Below are 22,198 nucleotides of genomic sequence, written 5' to 3'. Positions count from 1 at the left end.
AACCGTGAACCGCAGGTACAACGCGGCACACGGCCTGCTTGTGTGTGACCCTCGAGCTAAGGATCGCTCCCGTGTTTTCAAAGGGTTGGGGGGGAGAGGAGGAGGGAAAGTGATAGACTCGGCACGTGCTCCTGCCAAGTCTGCAGGTGCTGGTGCAGGTGCAGGTGCTGGTGATATCATGATGGAGAAGACATCCTTGTTGTCCCGAGGGAACGACAGTCACGTGTGGGAGAAAACAAACCACCGGAACAGCAAGCGCCATTGTGCAGTGATGGGGCCCTACGCGTGTTCACATGTTGCTATGGAGGCATAAAAGAGGGACGCCCAGCTCAGCCTTGGGGACTTGGGGAGTGCAGATAAGGGGAGCCTGCCAAGGAGAGGTGGCCGGTAAAATTAATCGGGAAAGAGAAGTAGGTATTAGCCAGGAGAAGGGTGTGGTGTGGCGAGATGGAGGGGGTCGGCAGAGCCTCGGCAGAGAGACAGAGACAGAAACAGGGAGATGGGGCACACAGGCTGTTAGCGGGACCCAAGGTAGGGCACCTCAGGAGCTGGACCTGGAGAGGGCTGAGGGCCGTGCCAAAGGACCTTGTGTCTCACAGCTAGATGCTTGGACTTTACCCAGGTTCAAATGCTGGCCCCATCGCTTAGTAGCTGTGCGGCCTTAAGCAAAGCGTTTAACCTTTCTGTGCCTCAGGCTCCTCATCTGTAACCCGTGGTTAAGGAGAGGACCTGTCCCGGACGGTTGTGACAACACCGAATGACACAGCACACACAAAGCACGCAGAACCATGCTGGCTCACAATTCATACTCGGCCAACGGTGGTAAAATCGTTGCCGTCGGGCCGTCGCTGGTTGGCCATTGGCAATAGGGAGGCAGTTGAGAAGCCGTGAGCACCCGCTGCATGTCTGTCTCTACCTTAAGCGCTAGGAGTACAATGGTCTTGTCTCATGGCATCCATACGAGACCTAGACCTTGCAGAAATCCAGGCAAAAGGTGCTAAGACGATGAGGTTCCCTGGTGCCAGTTGCCAGTGTGGGGGAAATGGGTCTATGCCATGACTTGTGGAAATGGGTCTATGCCACTCTTCGCCGAAGGCATGTATGGAGTCATCTTTGAGCACGAGGGTTGCATGGGAGCCCAGGCAGGCAGGAGGTCTGGAATAGGGGCGTGAAGAACTTCTTCATTCAGGAATCACATGCTTCCGTCTTTCTCCTAAAAGGGAAACATCAAACCTGGCTTAAGAGTGGAGAAAAGTAGGGGCGCCTGGGTGGCTCGGTCAGTTGAGCGTCCAACTTCAGCTCAAGTCATGATCTCATGGTTGCTGGGCTCGAGCTCCGTATTGGGCTCTGTGCTGACAGCTCAGAGCCTGGAGCCTGCTTCAGATTCTGTGTCTCCCTCTGTCTGTCCCTCACCCACTCACTCTCTGTCTCTCAAAAATAAACGTAAAAAAAAAAAAAAAAAAAAGGAGAAAAGTAGTGAGCCTTCCCCGGACCTGAAACATACCGATCTTTGGCAACTTTTCTTTGCTTAGGTGACCCTCTCAAGTCATTAGGTCTCTGAAATTACTTTGGGCTCATGCAATCCTTCAGTGGGTCTGTGTCTCCTCAAACAAAGAACGCCTCTCTCTGCACGTGTAGTCCAGCCTGGAGCAGAACAACCAGAGAGGCAGAGGGCTGTCACCCGTGAGTTGTGCCCACCTGGGTTTCTTCACCCAAACAGAGTCCACAGCCTAGGGAGGGCTTGCACTGGACAGAAGAGAAGTCATTTCCTGCCCTCTCTTGTGGGGTCTCCCTCTGTCTGCTTTGCCCCGGCTCAGGGGACCTTAGACACAGACATAGCCTGCAAAGGCTGCCGGGAAGTAAGTGCCAACTTTCAGGACTAGACCCCCTGCCCCCCGTTTCTCCTGTTGGCAGTGCAGTGAGCATAGAGAGATCCCCTGCTTCTGGAAAGCCCCTCCAAGGCCTCTGTGCTTTTCTAAGCTGGTGAGGACCTCCAAGGGCAGTCGTCTCTCCACGGGTCAGCCATGTGCCAGCAGACCTGCTACGGGAGCACGGAGGCTACAGTCCTTCTGCTGAGTGCGGCTGGGCCCACAGTGCCCGTGGCCCAGGTTCTGTCATCCCCACTACAGCAGCGGACCGGCACTGGCAGTCTCAGCCACCCAGCCCAGGGCCCATGCAAGTGGGACTCTGACAATGCAATCTCTAAGTGCTCTGGGCTCCTGTGAAAGGAGAACATTATCTTGGATATTATTATACCGTAATGAGAGAATGTTCCTGTGTTCTGCGGCTTTCTGGCTGAGCACACCGTGCTCCCTGAGGAAATATGCTCTGATTTATTTCCCCTCCAGAATACTCAAGCTGACACACAGAGACTCGGGTCTGTGGTCATTTCCTGACCATTCGCCTCTCTCCAGGCCACCCTCCACTCCCCAGACACCCCATTGCCTGCCCCTTGGGCCCCAGACCCTCTCACCGGACTACCCAGGTTCTTAGAACTTGCTTTGTACTGTTTAAGCACTTCGCTCAACTGTGTCCATTTAATTCTTAAAATAGTCCTAGGGTGTAAAGATTATCATTGCTCTCATTTCACAATTGAGGAAGCTTAGCCTGGAGAGGTTAAGTAACTTGCCCAGGGTCACACAGTAAGTGGCAGAGCACAGATTCAGACCCAGCCATCTGACTCCATAATTTGGGCTATTAACCCACACTATCCAGCCTCCAGGTCTGTGCTTTTCCTGTGTGGATCTATCTACACACGGAGCGAACTGGGGGCACCGTGATCCTTGGCATCCAAGCCAGGGGACGCCGTGGGGCCGAGGAGCACTGTTGATCAGCACTGACCTCGTGGAAGTTTTAGGCCAAAGTTAGATAAAACTTTCCTTTCCCTCTAGGACACTCCCAGAGCTTCTCAGGTGACCCCACAGTTTGCGTGTCTGAAACCTCTCTAGGAAGCCCAGTATCTCCAGAGCAATTCCTCGGATTCTCAGAGCTTCCCAGACCAGCCTTGGTTTGAACAACTGAGCTGTGGCCATGGAGGTGCCAGATACTGGGCTCTGGGGCCAGCTGTCTGGGCGCAGCCAGCAGTAGGCCATGGTGACCCTCCCTAGGAATGCCCAGTTGACACGTCTTGGAGTCTGTCGGGGTATATCTCTGGGGCTGAGCCTGTCTCCGTGTCAAAGGACAAATGTGTATCTCACGACGGTGATCTTCACTAATGGCTACACTTGTGTTTTATTTTGCCCACCAGTATGGATGCGTGTGGGGGCTTATGTCCAAATATGAGTATGTTCCAATGTGGACACAAAGTGTGTTAAAGTTGGCATGAAAAACTGAAAGGCTGGAGGGACATAGCTGTATAGCCACATGTGGGGGGGCGGGTGGGGCACACTCTCCTGGTGGCTCTCAACACAGTTGTGGCTTGTAGCCACCTTGGCCCTCCTCCCTTGCTGCGCTAAGGCAATGTTCCCAGGTGGTCCGGCCCCCTGCCTTGCACCAGGAGGCAGTTTAGTTCTTTGTGGCCTTGATTTCCTTCCTGCAGGAAAGGAGACAGCCCCTCCAGCTTTCCTGGCACTCCCACGGATTTTTGCTCTTCTCCTCTGCTGTGCTCCAGCCATGTGGACTGTCCTCCCCGCCCCCCTCCTCCCCTGGCCACATCAGAGGGAGCTGGCAAACATGTGGTATGGGGCAGTTTTTGAGCCAAAGAAAGGACGGTGTCCAAGGAGTCCCCAGAGCCAGGGCAGGACTGAGTCCCTCCCTCTATGAATTTCAGCATCCCCCCCCCCCCCCCTTCCCCTTTTGAATCAAGCCTCTCCTCCCCCCAACCCCAGGGGGGCACAACTCCTGGGGGAGGGCCCTCCCCAGTCGTTCTGATTGGTTCACAGTGGGGAGTCAAGTCACTCTCTGAACCACTCTCCAGCCACCCCTCTAGGTCTCTGGGGATTTCACTCAGAGCTTCCTCTTCCCCTGGCAAAGCGGGGCGAACTGGGGGCCGTTAAAACCATGACTCCTTGGAGTCTGACGGAGAAGGAGACACCCAGCTGCTGGTGGGGTCCTAGGAAAGCGGTGGCTGTTCAGGACGCAGACATGGGAGATGGGTTCTGCAGCCTGGCAGGGAGAGGCAGCTTTGGGCAAGGCTCCAACAGTGCCTTGCCAAGTCCCTGCCTCTGCTGCAGCAATCCATACCGCCTGAGGCCCTGCCTCGGCGGGGCCTGTGGCCAGATCTGCCAGGGTGTGGCCATCTTCCAGACTGCTCTCTGGCCCCTGAGGGCTGGGGCAGGGTGCCTCCAGGCCAGAACTCTGTTGTGCTGAAGAGAACAATCCGAAAGCTCTGTGACCTACGGGGAATTGCTTCAACACCTGTGCCTTCCTTTTTCAATCTGTAAAATGGGGATAATGACCCAACTAAGGCGAGAATTAAAAGAGCTACTGTAGGCAAAGCCTGTGGACAGTAATGGCACCTAGTAATTGTTATTGTGAGACGACCCCCAAGGTCAGTCTGGCCTTTTCCCAAGGTCGGCTGGAGGCGGGACGGTACCGGAATGGGATGGGAGCAGGTAGGGAGACTTGTCTTTTGTGGTGTCTAGGCTTGGAAGAAGGGCTGGACAATGCCTTTCACCCCTTGGAAAGGATTCCCACCAGCCAGGCATTACCGGCTGCGTGGGGGACCCGGCCCAGGACAGAGCCTGCCTCTCCCTGCTTGTCTCTCATCTTTGAAGTCTTTTCTTAAAGGTCAGGAGAACAGAGAGACCCCTCTAGAATTTGTCTCTGGTGATAAGGCCAGCCGACATAGGCTCTAAAAATAAACCTTAATAAGATTTTGGGTAAACACTCTCCACCGCAGTTCAGATCACGATTCTTTTTCCCCATTCCTAGAGCAATGTGACCTATGGTGGAGCCTCTTCCCGCAGAGGAAATGTCAAAGGCTTCCAGAGTGCCAGGTTGAATTTGGATGAGGCCCCACTCTGCTCTGGGGCCCGGCCTCGCCAGAAGGACCCGCAGTCTTAAGAGTGAGAGGCTCCCTTCCAGTTCCATCCATCGCGGTGCAGTACCCCGACACCCCAGCTACCCCCTCCCCCGCTGCCCCTTCCCGGGCCCAGGGAACAACGTGAGCTCCATGGAGTGTGTCTGTACCCAGGGACAGGCTGGGACTGCGACTTCGCTTTGTTACTGTTCCCTTTTTCCCCAACATGTGGTTCTCAGAGGTGGGGACTGCGAGCCTGTCTAGTTTACCGGGCCTGGGGGCCACCCTAGACGGGGCACACAGGGCAGTGCCTGGGGCGTGGAGTGCCCGGGAGAGGGGCGCAGGCTACGGATCTCAGCAGCAGACTGGGACCTGCCGGCCGGGGCCTGCGGCAGAGTGGTCTTTAGAGCTCCTTCTCACTGCAAAGCGGGAATAGGTCAGCGGGGTGCTGGGATCGGGGTCCACGGCACTGGCCTTCCCCCTGGGGCGGTCCAGACCGGGAGGCTGTAGGAGGTGGGGAGAGAAGGAGGTAGCGCACCGGGAGAAAGGGTGTAATTGGGGGTGGGGGGCGGGGAGAGAAAGGAAGAGGAGGAGGAGCCAGGCGTGGGGCGAGGAGAGGGATGGCAGAGGCCTCGCCCGCACTGCCGCCCCCGCCCCCGCGCTCCCCCTGTCCCCCACCAGCGGTGGGGGCCGCGGTCCCCGGCTCGCGCACGCAGAGACTGGGCACAGGAGCGGTGGGAGGGGCTGGGGTGGGAAGAGAAAACCGGTGTGGCCGGAGGACTGCGCCGGAGACCGAGGGAGGGGGAAGGAGCCAGCGGGGGTTTTAACGACGCCCCGGGGGCAGGGGACGCGCCCCGCTAGCACCTGCGCCGCAGCCCCCCGCCCGCGGCGCCCCCCACGCCCCCGCCGCTGAAGTGCCTCCCACCTACCGGTGTTTTCTCCCAGCGTTCTAGGGGACCGTGGAATGTTTCACCCTTTCCTTCCTGGAGCTGGAAGGAAAGAGTATCGTAGGCTTGCCTCTGCTTCCCGTTCGGGGTGGGAGGTGGGAGAAGATGCATTCTCTCACAAGGAATGAATGTAGGTGGCTGTCACTGTGGGCACAGCTGGCCCCAGACAAAGAGCAGAGCCCGGGAGATCCAGCCGAGAGAAGGGAAACAGTAACCGCAATCTAGAGGAGCCACCTCCTCGGCCTGCTGCTCGGTGGTGAATCCAGCCTGCAGGGCCCAGTCCTCGGCGCCCAGCGCGCCTCCCCACCACCACCGACTAAGCCCTTTTCAGGTCGCCTCCCTCTACCCTCAGACGTACCCCCAAATTAGCTAGTATCCGCCCCATTTTACAGATCCGAAAACTACAAAGAGCTTAAGTACCTTGCCTCCAGCCACACTTCCAGCAGCTGGAAAAGCCCAGACTTGAACCCTGATCTCTCTCTGACTTCGGCAATGTTTCCCCGTGTACCAGGCAGCCGCTCCTGATTCTTCTGCGCCCCAACATTCCCAACGCCCTCCTCACCCTCTGTCTCCTTATTCTATCCCCACCCCTGCCTCACTGTCCTGTCTACCTCACTCCTCCATGGGAAGGATGATGGGGAGTAGTTCACACTGAGGTTTCAGTGACCGATTACCAGCCCGAAGCGCTTCCCTTCTCCTCCCTCCCTGAGATCTGCCTTGTAAGCAGCATCTGAGCCTCAGGTTAGAGGACAGGTCCCTGAGGGAATGGGTTTAAGGGACAGCCAGGAATGCGGAGCAGTACCGTGGGGGCAGCGAACCCTCCCGGCGCCCCTGCCGCACAGAGGCTAGGCTCCTTCCATCTGTCGGGGTGTCTGGGAGAGAGTCACTGAACCTGACCTGTGGACCTACTGCGTGCCTCCAGTGTGCAGCCGTGCCCGTCACACGTGTTACCCCCTTGATTCCTCACAACGACCAGGGAGGTGGTTGTTAGTCTCCCCATCTCACAGAGAAGGAAACCCGGGTCTTCAGGAGGAAAGAACTTGCCCAAGAAAGTGATGCTAGTAAGTTGACTTGGAATCCAAACCCATTCATCCATTAAGTGCGTTGTTATTATTTTGCTGTGTGCAGGGATACCGACACGGAATCATCGCCGCTGTTCCCAAGCAGGTGAATAGGTGTGAAGGAATCAGTACAGTAAGACGGTGTATGACGGTCTGAGAGTCGCCCTATGGGGGCGCTGTGGGCGAGTCAAAACCACTAAACAGGTGGTGGGTCCTCCCTAGGGACAGGTGGTGGGGAAGTGGAAGGGAGACAGGGAACAAAAGAAAACCTTCCTAAGAGATACCTATGGATCCAGGGCTTTTTCCCCCTCTCCCTAGTGCTGCCTCCAGAAGCTCTGTGGCTTGGGGGAGGGGTGCACTGAGGCCTCCGATGCCACCTCTTTAAACGTCCCTTGACTCCCCTGCTCTTCACTGTGACTTCACTGTGACATTCTAAGGATTATTAGATCACTATCAAGTGCCTTGTATTTCTGGTATATTCAGGCAGCCTAAATGTACCGGTATCATCCGTTTTTTTTTGCTTTACCCAGTTCAACAGAGGATGCTTTTAAAATATGCTTGACTTGAAGAACAAGGATTAAGAAGAAAAAAAAAAAAAACTGTGGGAGCTTGAGGTAAAAATGGAAAAGAGATGAAACCCAAAGTATTTTCAAGGTGTCTTTCTCTGTGTTTCTTTTTTGCAGGTTTTAAAAGCAGAATTCAAGTGTAAAGCAGAGGGAAATTTCTCTGATGCAGCATTTACATAAGAAACACGTTCAGAAAAAGAGGCTGTGATTCTGAAGGTGTCCCTATTATAACTGCACAAAAGATCTCGGGGGAGGTTTACATTAGTCGGGGAGAGGAGAAAGTAATATCCCCCTTTTCAAGTTGCACCCCCCTCCCTACCCCCCCCCCCCCCCGCCGCCACCCCCCTCCAGGAGATGGCCACACTGTGTTCAGGAGCAGACAAAGCCCTCTTTGTTGTAAGGGCTCCACCTTCTCTGTGCAATTCCCTGGCTCCTTCTGTGACTGTCTAACAAGTCCCAACATCGCACCTGGTGCCGCATCATGAGCACACAGCTGTCAGGGAGGCCCTTGTTGTCGGCGGTTGTGCATTTTGCTCTCGAAATGTATCCACAGCCCATTTAACTGCCTCACGGAATCAAAGTCAGTGGGAATAGCACAAGATGGCTTGCACTCTTACAAGCCCATGTGATGTATGTATGTATGTATGTGTATTTTCTCCGACATTTGTCGAGTATTTGCTTGCTAAAGCGCATAGAATGTCACCTAGAGTAATGCTATGTTCTGGTTATCTATTGCTGCCTAATCAGGCTCCTCTAAACTTGGTGACCTAAACAGCACCCGTTTCATTATGTGTTGTGACTTTGTAGATCAGGAATGAGGCAGGGCTCAGCTGGGTGATTCTCCGGCTCCAGATGGTTTGGGATCACGCAGTGGCTTGTGGCTAGTGGTGGCTGATGCAGAGGGTCCAAAACAATTTTACTTGCATACTTGGCACCTTGGCAGGGATGCCTTTAAGGCTGGATTTGCGGGGCACGTCTCTCTCCATGTAGACCCAAGGCCTCTCCATATGGTCTCTCCGGGAAGATGGCCAGTCTTCCAACAGAACAGTTCAGGTGTCTGACATCAGGTGTTCGTAAAGCCAAGATTGAAGGCCCTCCTTTGGGGTCCCAACGTTCCAAATTTCTTCCTCACCTTCTTTCCCTCTACCTCACTCCAGCCCTGCCTGACACACCCATTCTCTGTGCCCAGAACCGCCACAGTGCCCCCTCGGGTGCAGTCAAGTCACAGTGCAGCCCAGAAACACAAGGAGAGGAAAGAGACCCCATCTGTCTGTGTCCATCTCTGACCCAGCGGCCAACAGCAGCCAGTATCAGACTTCTTTTTCCAGGAATCAGCATAGACTACCCGGAACCATCAAATCTGAGATTTGAAAGATACCCCAAAAGATCATCTAGTTCAACATCCTAATTTTGCAGATAAGTGAGGCTAGGAGATATCCAACAACCTGGATCACAAGCCCTAATTGCAAAGACAAGCCTCAAACCCAGGAGCTCTGATCCCAGATTCAAGGAAGTGTTTACTGGGTGCCTACTAGGTTCACAGTGAAGCACTTACACTGACAGAAGAGGTGCAAAGTTGAGGGCTATGCCGTCCTGGGTGTCCAAGAATTTACAATTCAGCAGAGGGCAAGAGTCAAGAAATGTAGGTAGTATAAGAAAATAAGACTTGGGCGCCTGGGTGGCTCAGTTGGTTAAGCGCCCAACTTCGGCTCGGGTCATGATCTCACGGTTCGTGAGTTCAAGCTCCACATCAGGCTCTGTGCCAACGGCTCGGAGCCTGGAGCCTGCTTTGGATTCTGTGTCTCCCTCTCTCTCAGCCCCTCCCCTACCACGCTCTGTCTCTCTCTCAAAAATAAACATTAAAAAAAGAAAAAGAAAATAAGACTTGCAGACAGCATGCGGTGAACATCTACAGAAGGGTAAATCTCATCTGGCAAGAGAGTTCAGGAAGGGATTTCTGAAGATCTGGATTGATACTGGCTTTTAACGATGGGTGAAACTTTCAACTGGTGACAGCACAGCAGTGGGGGGGGGGGGGAGGGGGGGTGGGTTCCAGCCAGACACATCACAAGCAAAAGGAGACAATAGCCAGGGATGAGGGTGGATGGCAGGGTGAGCAGTGAGGAAGTGATTTTGCATTATCCCCACTCGGACACAGTCACCCTGGAGAGCTAGAGTGCACACTGTGCAGACAGACATCCAGCCTGCGACCAGTCTGTGGTGGTTCAGTCAGATGCTTTCCAGCTAAGTCTCCTACTGCAGCAGGATTAGCTTTCTGTTCTAGGCCAACTATTCTTGATAGTGATCTCCTTGGATGCCTTTGGAATATCCTGATGCCTGGGTCCCACCCCAGAATGAAAAAGCTAGATTCTCTGGGATGGGACCCAGGTCTTCATTTTCTTTAACTCCCCAGGTGATTTCATTTATTTTTTAAAAAAATGTTTATGTATTTGTGTTGAGAGAGACGGCACGGGGGGAGGGGTAGAGCGAGAGAGGAGAGAGAGAATCCTAAACAGTCCCCATGCAGGGCTCGATCTCAAGAACTATGAGATCATGACCTGAGCCAAGATCAAGAGTGAGACACTTAACCCACTGAGCCACCCAGGCGCCCCTCCCCAGGTGATTTTAATGTTCTGGAGCGCCGTTCCTCCAGAATCACATGGAGGGCTTATCAAAACATTGGGGCACCTGGGTGGCTTAGTCAGTTAAGCCTCTGACTTGGGCTCAGGTCATGATCTCACGGTTCGTGAGTTTGAGCCCCTCATCGGGCTCTGTGCTGACAGCTCAGAGCCTGGAGCCTGCTTTGGATTCTGTGTCTCCCTCTCTCTCTGCCCACCCCTGCTGGCGCTCTGTCTCTCAAAAATGAATAAACATTAAAACAAATTTTCTTTAAAACATAGATTACTGGTTCCCACCCCCCAGAGTTTCTGGTGTAGAAACCAGAAAATTAGCATCTCTAACATGCTCCCGTGTGATGCCCATGTCACTAGTCCCTGGATCACACTCTGAGAACCACTGCTCCTGACAACTGATCTAACCAGTTACACTTTGAAGCCACGTCCTCAGAAATTCTATCATTGAAAACAGAACTCAGGTCACAGACTGTGTAGCCCAAAGCCCTGCTGTTCCACGTGTGGTCCATCCCTGGACCGGCCTTGACATTTGCCTGGGAGCTTGTTAGAAAATGTAGACTCTCAAACCGCATGCCAGACCCAGGCAGTCAGAATCTTTTAACAAGATTGCCCAGCTGACTTGAAGGCACAGGAGTTTGACAAGCTCTCTTCTTGAGCTGAGTTCTGAGTGTTGATTCCTCAGGGACACCTGAATCTTGATAGGATCGCAAGATGAGCAGAGGTCTTCAGGTATGGAAGCTATAATGACTTACCTGAGATGGGCCAGTGACACACTGGTAGCACAGGAGTCACCTAAGCTTTTTAATACATAAACCATGAGTTGGAAAATAGTAGCTAGAAAACAAAATCCAACAGGTTTTGTGTGTACGTTTTTTTGTGGTTTTGGTTTTTTGTAGACTTTTGCAGTTTATTAAGCATTTTGACCTTTGGCTGGTTCTGCATCTGTTAAAAAATGTTGACATAGCCAACTCAAGCACAAGTAAAGGGAAACTTAATCGCTTAACTGTCAGGAGTACCCACTACTTTAAATCTCTCCTTCACGCCTACCAGTGGGTGGCCCCAGGCCATTTGCACAGCATTTGGCCTAGTTCCAGATGGGATGAAGTTGCTATTTGGAATTCAGGTATTGATTACCTCTTTCACAGTGCTCTGATACCCAATCAACACTAAATGCTCCCAACTGCCTCATAGTTTCTTGCCTAAAGGGTTTTTCTTCCTCCTTACTGTGTGGAGAGTGAGGATCACTCAGCAAAATCCATTTCTCCCAGTGCGTTTGGAATTCACCTCCTCTTCAGGTGACTTGTTCTAAACCAGCTATGCCGATGCATTACCATGGGCAAGATAACGAAAGTCTTCCTAACCCCTTCCGGAGATCCAGACGTCTTGCCTTACGTCTTTGTCCAATTAGTTCAATTTAATCCTACTCAGTGGAGGCGAAGCAGGGTTCAGGCTGCTGCTGTGTCTCATTTCCAGTTGGGTCCCTCTGTCACCTTTTGCAAGTCTCACGATCTGTAGGATTGTTCCAAAACATGAAGTGGGGTCTCTCGTGGCAAAGAAAAAAAAAATCACCCAGGGAAGTCGCTGCAGGTCTATTTAGTGGTGCAGGCGTGTATTAAATGCCACACTGGCGAGGCTCCAAGCAAGACAGTTCCTCATGGGGATTCTTGCTGTCTGCACAGGATGTTGTGTTTTTCTATTCTATTTTATTTTCTTATCGTACGATTTATCTATTTATAAATTTATTTTTTATTTTCTTGCATTTTTCTATTTTTCACAAAAGAACACCATCGTCTGGGGAAGAGAGAAAAGTTTTGGCTCACCTGAAAGAAGAAAAGTCACATTAACGCCGATACAAGAATGAGGTCTCCCACCAGAATGATCAGTTTTCTTGTCAAGGTACAGGTGGTTATCCTATGGCTAGACACAGTTACCAAAAGGATTCTAGTTTGGCTGATCAAGTTCTTTTAACTGGGTGTTATCTTGTGGCAGGAAGGGATCTTGTGGCAGGAAAGGAGAGGGTGAACTCTGCTGGGAAGGTTTCTTTGCTGTGCATACAGGGGTGGGCAGCTTTGAGGAAAAGAATGTAGAAAAAATGAGGGGTTGTGAACTTGCTTCATCACGGAGGAATTATCTGCATTGCAAAAAGACTCTGCCACAAGGGCCCAGGACTCAGAAAATTGGAGCTGGAGCTTTGAAGGAAGCTGGCTGGCTGGGTCTTTCTGGATGGCAGTACCCACAGAGGTATACCACCCCCCCAGCATCTGTTTCTTGCCCTTGTAGATCCAGAATCTCAGTTTGGAAATACAGAGTTGACAGGGCTCTGTGGGACTGACTACCACTGATCTAACTCAGAGGGGTCCAAAGTATAACTTAGTTATGTGTTGGTTTACTGTGGGATCTCCCCTTTCCATTATTAATTCATCAGATTTTACTAAGGGCCTGTTAAAGGCTCAAACTCCCTGCCCTCATGCTGCATACATTCTAGGAGTGGTAGGGAGGGGGGCAGATAGATGATAAACAAATACATATCTAGTATGTGAGGAGGCAATATGTGCTACCGGGAAATTAAGGAGAAAGTGTTGGGGTGGAAGGTGAGGATAGGGATTCGATCCTGTTTCAGTTAGGGATGTCAGGGAAAGCTGGAGACATCAGAGCAGAACGCGGAAGCAGCTAGACGCAGAGATTTCTGCAGGAGGGATACCCGGGGCAGAGTCGCAGCAAGTGTGAAAGTGAGCGTGTACTCGATGTGTTCAGGGAACCGCAAGGAGGCCAGAGTACCTGCAGAGAAGTGGGGAGTGGGGGGTGACATCAGAGAAGTATCCAGGGCCAGGTCCCTGGCAGGCCTTCGTAAGGATTTCAGCTTTTGCTCAAAGTGAGATTTTGAGCTGAAGAATGACATAATCTGATTTACATTTTAATGGCATCACTCTGGCTGGCTCTGTGGAAAATAGATGGAGGGGTGGGAGGGGGGGGGGAGGCCAGGGAAGAAGCAAGATTAGTCAAGATGCTTTTGTAACAGTGAGGCAGGAAAGGAGAGTGGCTTGGACCAGAGGCCAGGGCAACACAGGCTGTGTGATCAGGGGTCAGATCCCGGGTACATTTTGAAGTAGACCCCCCAGTATTTGCTGATGGTTTGCTTGCAGGGTGGGAGAGGAAAGAATAGAAGCAAGGATGGCTCCCAGCTTTTGGCGTGAGGAGCTGGAGAACGAAGGCTCCATGTGCTGTGAGCAGGAAGGAGAAGCCTCGTGGATGTGTGTGCTGTGTTGCCGGGGAAGAAGCAGGAGCCCAGTCTGGGAGATGTTAATTTTGCCGTGCCCGTTAATATATCTGGAGATGCATGCCACGGGATGCATGCGTCTGGAACTCGGTGGAGAGATCCAGGCTGGAGATATAAATTTGGGAGTCACAGCTTGTAGGTGGCATTTCAAATCCTGACGGTAGCTGAAACTGCAGAAGCGAGAGTGTGCATGTTGGCCCGAACTCTATCCGGGATTCTCCAACCGGTAGAGGCCAGTGAAATGAAGAATGCTCTGCAGAAAAGACTGATAAGGAACAGCCAGAGAGGAGGGAGAGGAACCAAGAGAGATCAGGGGCCAGAAGCCAACAGAGGGTGTTCCGAGGGCGAAGTGACAGGCTGTGTCAGATGCTGCTGACGAGCGGAGTAACATGGGGACAGACATCACTCCGGGAATCGGGAACCAGGAAGTCAGGGCTAACCTTGACAGCAGCAGTTGCAATAGAGAGGTGGGAACCGAAGTTGGACTGGATGGGATTCAAGAGGGAAGGAAAGAGAGAAAGCGAGGGGGGCGGGGGTGAGTACAGAGATGTCAAGAGTTCCACTGTAAAGGGAAACACAACTGAGCTAATGGCTGAGGAGGGATTGGGGTCAAGGGGGTGTTTGGGGGTTTTGTTGTTTTGTTGTTGTTGTCGTTTGGTTTGAGGATGGAAATATAGCAGAGCGGGTTTTCTGGGGAGGGGAACGGCTTTTGGAGGGATGAGCCCGGCCGGGAGAGAGGGGATAAGGTCAAGCACACGGATGTAGGACGGGCCTTAAATCAGAGCAAGGCAGTTCACCCGTAGCAGCAGAAGGGAAACCAAAGTGTGCATTAGTCGTGATGGTGGGAGCGGGTGGTCTTCTGTTCTCAGTGAGGTAGGCCGCAGGGTGTCAGCCGAGATTGAGGGGCATGTAGGGGGAGCGCTAAGATGTTTGAGGAGGAAGAGGAGGCCAATGGTGTTGTCTAGGACAGTAAGACTGCCAGCGATCTAGAGCAGTGGTTCCCAAAGTGTGGTGCCGGGCGGGACCCACAGCACGAGTGTCATCTGAGAATTCACCAGAAATGCACATTCTCAGGCCCACTCCAGCCCTCCCGTGGCGCCAAGTCTGGCCTTCTGTGCTCTGGCAAGCCCCCAGGGGACTCTGATGCACAGAGTCCGAGAAGTGCTGCTGTAGGAATAAATATATTGTGTGTTGCCAGGCAGCCGGAAGGGCCTCCTTGAGGTCAGTGGTCGTGGATCTTGAGTGAAGTCAGTCAGTGCGACTCATCCAAGCGCATCCTGATAATGCCATCCCCCTTCCAGCGATCCCACCGGGGCTGGACAGAGCATCCCGTTCTAGCTAACACGGCAGGAGGAAAAGTCCGCGGGGAAAGGCTTCTAGCAAAGCTTCCCTCGGTCTTGAGAATGAACTCAGGGAAGACATGATCTCTCTTTGCTTCTGGCTTTTGTGGTGCGAGGATGTGGCGGCTGTCTTCTGACGGAGGAGAACAGCCCGAGGACGAGGCCAGGAGGTGAGGAGGGCAGAGGAGGAAGTGAAGGGACAGGTGGCTGACGATGCCGTTCGGCCACTGGACCAACCCAGAGCTGCCCCATCTCTGGGCTTGCTGATGCGGAAGGTACAACAGACTCACGCTCCGTCCCCCAATCCTTGCCTGTGAAACCATGCCCTTATAAAGAGTAAGGGAAGACCATGCTTTTGAACACAGCTTCTACCATCCCACCAGTGTAGTTCCCATTAGTGCGTTGGTATCCTGGTTCGAATCACACATGTTTTGTTCATATACAACTTTCTACTACGTGGGCGAGAGTGGTGGTGAAGGAAGGCACCAGTGCGTCTGGGGCCTCCCCAGAGTACTCCAACCTCAAGCCTGTCCTAGTGTGAACCCTTGCTTTGTCTAGGACACCAGCCGGCCTTGGACCTCGCAGACGGAGGCTCCCTCGCCGCCCAGCACACCCGGGCACTGGGCAGCTCAGCTGGGCAAAACAGGCCTGGAAACTGGGCGCAGAGAGCAAATGCCACGGCCCGGAGCACGGCCGCCCCTCACCCCAATGAAATCTCTCACCCATTTGTAAATCCCATAGCCCATTTCAAGTCTCCCCCCAGGATGACCCATTTCATTCCGAGTGCCCCCTTCCTACACAAGCGGAACCGCCCCTCCTGTCGAGAACCTTCCTTCCTGGAGGAAGTGCGCACTCCTTCCTCATCCTCCATGTTGCCCCTGACCCGAGTTCAGGTCCCAGTGGGGTCCTTTCACTTCCTACCTTTCTTCTTTCTTCTCCTTGGCAATCAGTGCCTGTGGGGCCTTCCCCTTGACTGTCACATGTCCTTGCAATTCAGCAGAAAGACGAGTTACCTTTGCGGCTCACTTTCAAAGCTCAAGTTGGGATCAGCCATTACCTTTGAGCTCAGCTCATGGATGCCATTTGGACAAACACCGTGTGTGCCCTGGGCATCGAAAGGAGCAGAACCCCGTGACCTGTATAACTTTTAAGGGTAGACTTTCTCTCTCACGCTTAGCGGAGGGGTCCTCGAGTTCTCCACCAAACAGGTTGACGTGGAGGCTGCTGGCATCTTGAACGCTATTTTATTATTCACGGCTTTCTTGTTACTGCTTCACGCTTGGTGCTGAAGGTTGCTGGCTTTGGCTCGGGCGCCTGTGAGGAGCCACTGACCAAAGGTGGCATCAGAGAGATTTGGCGGTCTACCTGGGGAAAGAGACATTTCACACCTGTGTGAGGCAGGGAGTGCAGGAAGAGGGAGAGACCAGATTGCATACAGCACCCACAATAAAAGAGCAATAGCGAAACAATAAAACAATCCACTAAAGGAACAGGGGACACAACCACATGCAGAGGGTGGGTGACCCATGGACTGCTGGAAAACTGGCACAAGGGACATCAGCCTATGGTGACTAGGTCTCCCCACACCTGTTTGCAAAGATCCGGTCAGAACAGGCTGGGGCAGGGCAGCACCTGGATGTGAGAGCCAGCCCATACCCTGAGCACTCGCAGGGACCGCTGGGTATGCCTCAAGGGCCCGGCTCACTCTCCTACAAAACCGTGCCCTCAGTGGAATCGTGAATGGCTAGGACCCCTTGCAAAGGCCACGTTACTTCAGACTGGAATCTCTTTGCAAACCCGGGGTCCCAGACTGGATCTGGCATCTCTAGGAACACAGGACTAGCTGCTTCACCCACGTGCCCTTCTACTAGTCCTGGGGCCTCACAAGAACAGTGAGTGTCCCCTCAGAGATGAGCTCAGAGCTTGGCACAAGTCTGTTCCCCTCGAAAGTTTTTTGAACTGAAAGCCGAGACCAGGGGTAGGCAAATGGTCTCTGTTGCAGATCTATGTCAACTGTGAAAACAGCCACAGATAATTATGTAAACAAAGGAGCGAGGTGATGTGCTGATGCAACTTTATCATATGGATGTTGACGTTCGAAACTTCGTATGATTATCCCTTGCCATGAGATATTCTTTTGATTTTTTTCCAACCACTTAAAAAAGGTAGAAGTCACTCTTCGCTTCTTGGCTGCACCAAAACAGGTCACAGGCCAGATTTGGCACACAGGTTGTCGTTACTGACGCCTGGCCTAACATATCAAAAAAGGCTCACTTCCTGTTTCCAAGGGGAGTAAGCCTAGCTCTTCCATCCATACTTTTTAGTCTCTTAAAAGCCACTGATATGGGCATAGCTCAATAGTTGGATCACTCCACTCCTCCCTGGTGCATGTGTGGGCACACACATGCGCACCCACGCGCACACACACACACACACACACACACAGATCTATCCAACATGGCCACTGTTCTGGACACCAGGGTGTGAGAGGGGGCAGTCTCCAGGCAGCCATGATGATTGCAGATACATTTTTAGGACTGCTGGTTCTCAGTAAGAGTGAGATGTATAGGGGCGCCTGGGTGGCTCAGTCGGTTAAGCGTCCGACTTTGGCTCCGGTCATGATCTCACAGTCCGTGAGTTCAAGCCCCGCGTCGGGCTCTGTGCTGACAGCTCAGAGCCTGGAGCCTGTTTCAGATTCTGTGTCTCCCTCTCTCTCTCTCTCTGACCCTCCCCCATTCATGCTCTGTCTCTCTATCTCAAAAATAAATAAACGTTAAAAAACAATTAAAAAAAAAAAGAGTGAGATGTATAGACTGTCAGTGACTTGAGCCTGATATATCTTTCTGCCCCACTACCTTCACTCCAGCCCATATAGGCCAAGGGTGGGAGACCATAACTAGTGGGAGAGAGACCGGGTAGCAAGGAAAGTTAACAAGTGGTCTGCAGTCAGGGCAAACATCCTACGGGACCAGCGCCATAGGCTGAACACCCACCTTCACCTCTGCCTGCTCAGACCAGCGCCAGGTCTAGAAAAGATGGTCTCCAGGCCTCAGAGGACACTCCTTCTGTCCAGAGGATGCTTCTTCATGGGGGTCAATTGTAGAATGAGATTAGTGTCAGGGCCTGCTGGGGAGCCCCAGGGAATCACCAGACTGGCCTGTGCACATTTGAATCTCTCATTGCAGACAAAGAATTCCCAGAGAAAGTTTCTCATGCCGAGTTGGAATTTGGCACTGCTTTGTAATAAAGTGAGAAAAGCTTCAGACTTTGAGCAAGAAGCCCCAGGTCAAGCGACCCTGAGCAGGTCACCTAACCTCTTTGAATTTCCTGCATTTCCTCATCTGACGGGACAAGAACAGTGACGCACTGCTTACCCCCCTGGATGCAAGCGTTCTACAGAACTGGCCGGAAAGGTGTGGAAGTGCCATCGCCTTAGTGCATCTTCCCCACTTTAGGTCTGCCTTTGGCCTTGACCAGTCGCGGAGTGGTGTGCGACGTCCCAGGTCTAGCAGAGCAAGATTTTGCCCCTGGATGTCGGCATCATCTTTTGGGAAGAACTAAGGGGTTCCAAAGCCTTAGATGTCCAGACATCTTGCAAGGTGAAGACAAGCCTTGGTCTTCTTCCTGCAGTCGGGCAGTGTGTGAAGCAACCTCACTGCAGAGCAATACAGAATGAGATTAAATTCACATTATATTACTTAAAATGTCATAGCACTCAGTTTCCCGGCGTATTTGTTGACACGTGATATCCGGCGGACGCTTTCTGACTTCTATGTTAGCTTGCAATGGGTCCTTTTTGTGTTTTTTTGTGTTTTCCAGGTGAGTTCTTGCTGTCCTCCTTGCACACTTTGTTTTTGCCAGGGTAAGTTGCATCCAGTGCCATCTGACTGCCCGGCTCTGCCCTCAGCCCCTCTTCCTACCCCTGAGCCCAGCAGGGGCTCCGCCCACCATCTCCCGCTTGGCTCTGCGGGCTCTTCCTGGAGGAGGACACGCCCCTCTGCCTGGCCACTCAATTGTGAACCCAGACTAGGTGGTTTTCATTCTGGTGAGGGGGCTTCCGCCTCATTCCACGATTTCTTACCTGAGATGTGGTTTTTGTTTTTAATACTTACGTTTTAATAGCCGATTGCCTCCGACGGACTATAGAATTATTTATTTTGCTCTGATGAATCTGTCTTCTGATCTAAAATATTAAATCCCTCTCTGTCTGGGGATTTACAGCCTGGCTGATCTAGGTTCACAAAGCTCTTCCATTAAAGGTCTCTCTCCTCTGCCAATATTTATTGCCAGAGTCACTGTTTGCCCAGAAGCTACTGTCTGCTGCATTTTCTGGGAAATGAAATTTATATCTCCTGGCACTGATGGGGGTGACATCACTGAGGCACTGTTTACATCCCTGGGGGGCATAAGCCCTGAGCCTGTCTCCAATGGGTGGCAAAGGTGGGGGGAGCAGGGGAACGGGGTGGGTTTACATAAACAAACATGTCTACCTCTTCTTGTCCCTCCCTTCCCTGCACCATCCCACCGACCGCTTGCGTTTACAGTATCATTGCATAGTTAATGGAATCTACTAAAATTGACACCTCCTCTTAAACTTGGTATTGAGTGGCAGGGGTCAATAGTGGTGGAGGAATTGGCGGGAGAAGGATGACCGACTTTTGTGTGGAGGGTGTCTGCTCAAAGGGCGATAACCGTGCCTTCCCTTCATAGCAAGTGACCCCCCCTATAGACGGAGTGACGCAGGCTTGGCCATCCTCTGTTGACAAGCGAGCTCCTTAGGGGACAGAGACTCAGTCTTGCTAATCCCTGGCGGAAGTGGGATTCGAGCCTACCTTTTCTCACTCTGTTTCCACAATCCCCTGGTTTGGTAGCATGTGCCCCGTGAGGGGTGAGTGGAGCTCTCAGCCCCAGCTCCCCCCGCCACCTGCTCTCCACAGAAGCCCCGCCAGCCTCCAAATCAAGTGGGTCCAGAAGAGAGACAAAAAAACGCCCGAGCAGCAGTTCGCTGGGTACATGTAGCCTCCGCCCATGCTCTTCTCTCTTTCCCTAGTTAGCCAGCCTTCTCCTACCACATCGTGTCTATTTTCTCCAGCGAGTCTTGGTGCCATTACTACTTCCTCACCCCCATGAGCTCCTCAGCCCACTACATTCGTCTCTCCTCCCCCTCCCCACTTCACCTGAGTTGACCACTGAGCTCCCGGCTGCCCAGCCCAGTGGAAAGCTTGGGGCCCAGGCCTGACTTCACAGGCACGGGAGGAAGACAGTGGCCCAGGGACCCGTACTCTGAAGGGCCCCACGCTTGGTTTAGTGCTTCACCGTTGCTGTCTGGAAATTCTTAGTATGTTGAACAGAGCATTCCAGAATCCCGTTTTATACTGGGCCCTACGCATGACGCAGCGGATCCTGTCTTTTAAAGATGTGATTTGTGCCTCAGACATCATCCGTTGTCTACCCAGCATGCATTCTCTCTCTGTTGCTCCAACAGAACCCATTTCTTTTCAGTCACCATTGGAGACCCCTTGAGTTCGGGGAGAGGCCATTCCTCAGCCCCAGGGAATGAATCTGATTGATTAACACAGGGATGGAATCTTAAGACTCTTGGTCCGAATTGATCTAAAGGTGACCACATGACCTAGAGAGGAAAGAGGAAAGTAAAAGCTTGTTCTGGGAAAGCTTTGGTGTTCCTGAGAAAAAATGGACAGACTCAGCTGGCCTGCTTTACTCTTTTGCGCATCCTCTCTCCTTCTGGTGTGGATGTGGACACGATCGCCAAAGACACAGCAGCCATCTTGTGACAAGAGAGGGAAATCCAACACATTGCCAATGGTAGAGAGAAAGAAAGGCACTGGGCCATTGTGGAGGCACCGCCCCTCCGAACTTCCTACCATGAGGCGAACAAACAGCAACAATGACATCAAAACCCTTATTTTCTAAGTCATTGCTGTGATGTTTTTCGTATTTACTGCAAATGAACTGTTTTGTAACTGCTATGACCTCTCAGCATGATTTGACACAATGCTGTCTTTTCCCTCCACTTAAACCATTCTTCCCTTGGCATTCTTCCCTTGGATACCGTGTCTGTGGATTTTTCTGATCACTTCTTATACTCCTCTCCTTAGCTCAGCCCTCGATGGTGGGGTTTGACAGGACTTCGTGGTTCATTCTTTAATTCACTGCCAGGTATTTACCGGGTGCTGCTGTGTGTCCAGCTTTATACTAAGCATGGCAGGTGCAGCCCTGATGAGAGACAAAGCCCGCCTCTCAAGAAGCTTACACTGGAGTCCTGGCCACTGCCCCAACTGCCGTGCACACTCCTCCTGCACAACCTCATTCCCTTCCTCAGTTTCCCCACACGCTGCTGTCTCATTCCTTTGCAGGACTCCACAGTGACTTACCGAATTTAACAACAGTCAACAGATCCTCCTGGAAAAAAGAAAGAGAGAAGAGGCTGAGGTGCCCCTCGGTGAGTCAGCCGTGAAATAATCTCTACCCCATATTCCCAGCCAAGATAGAAAGAGAAGACACAAAGGAGTTGGCTACCTTTTCTCCTACCTAAGCTCCAACTTAATTTTTCTGCAACACTCACGCATGTTAGGAGATTCTAAAGCAGCAAATTCCCCTGAAAGAACCCTGCCATATGTGGGGATTCTCTTTGTTTGCTTGTTTAAAAATTCTTTTTTCTCTCCAAATGTTTAATTGAAGTGCAGTTGAGCGGGGATTTTCTTTTATTTCCTATAAAAGGTACTGAAAGTTCCCATCAGGTTTAACAGTTACTGAACGGTTACTACTGTCAGACCCGAGCTCCTTACACATAAATGGTGGCAGAAAAGAATAAGAGAGGAAGTAGGAAGTGAAAATGTGTCAAATTCCCCCCGGGGCCCTCATGAAGGGAGACTGCTACTATGGATAATGGTTTTTGTGTTTTTTTTTTAAATGTGCTTAATTTGGGAAACATTTAAAAGGTAAAAGCTTCAAATAAAACGGCAACCCACTAATTCCACGCATACGAATGTGAGGGGATTTGACCTAAAGATATAATTCAAATGACAGAAGATAACTGATCCGTAGATATGCTTATTATCTGTTGATGATAACAAAAAATTAGGAAAAACTTTTCTCACTGTTATTCATGTAGTTCACTACATTTAAAAAAAAGTTTATTTAGGGGCGCCTGGGTGGCGCAGTCGGTTAAGCGTCCGACTTCAGCCAGGTCACGATCTCGCGGTCCGTGAGTTCGAGCCCCGCGTCAGGCTCTGGGCTGATGGCTCGGAGCCTGGAGCCTGTTTCCGATTCTGTGTCTCCCTCTCTCTCTGCCCCTCCCCCGCTCATGCTCTGTCTCTCTCTCTCTCTCTCAAATATAAATAAACTTTTTTTTTTTCAACGTTTTTTATTTATTTTTGGGACAGAGAGAGAC

General features: G+C 51.9%; 2 long non-coding RNA genes across 2 annotated transcripts in view; one reads left to right on the top strand and one right to left on the bottom strand.

The window, feature by feature from the left end:
• Window positions 1-787: 787 nt before the first annotated feature.
• Window positions 788-7,340, bottom strand: LOC125913293 (uncharacterized). Its single transcript, XR_007454967.1, has 3 exons — window positions 7,253-7,340; window positions 1,505-1,644; window positions 788-1,213 (listed from the first exon to the last, which is right to left on the bottom strand). It is a non-coding gene; the product is annotated as an uncharacterized LOC125913293 (long non-coding RNA).
• Window positions 7,341-11,933: 4,593 nt separating this feature from the next.
• LOC125913295 (uncharacterized) overlaps window positions 11,934-22,198 on the top strand; it is a 32,015-nt gene continuing 21,750 nt past the window's right edge. The window contains exons 1-2 of the long non-coding RNA XR_007454969.1: window positions 11,934-12,063; window positions 21,162-21,247. This is a non-coding gene — a long non-coding RNA (uncharacterized LOC125913295). The remainder of the gene's footprint in view (window positions 12,064-21,161; window positions 21,248-22,198) is intronic.

The sequence above is a fragment of the Panthera uncia genome (genome assembly GCF_023721935.1).
Source record: "Panthera uncia isolate 11264 chromosome C1 unlocalized genomic scaffold, Puncia_PCG_1.0 HiC_scaffold_4, whole genome shotgun sequence".
NCBI classification, from domain to species: Eukaryota; Metazoa; Chordata; class Mammalia; order Carnivora; family Felidae; genus Panthera; species Panthera uncia.
This window is presented reverse-complemented; position numbering and strand designations above follow the sequence as displayed.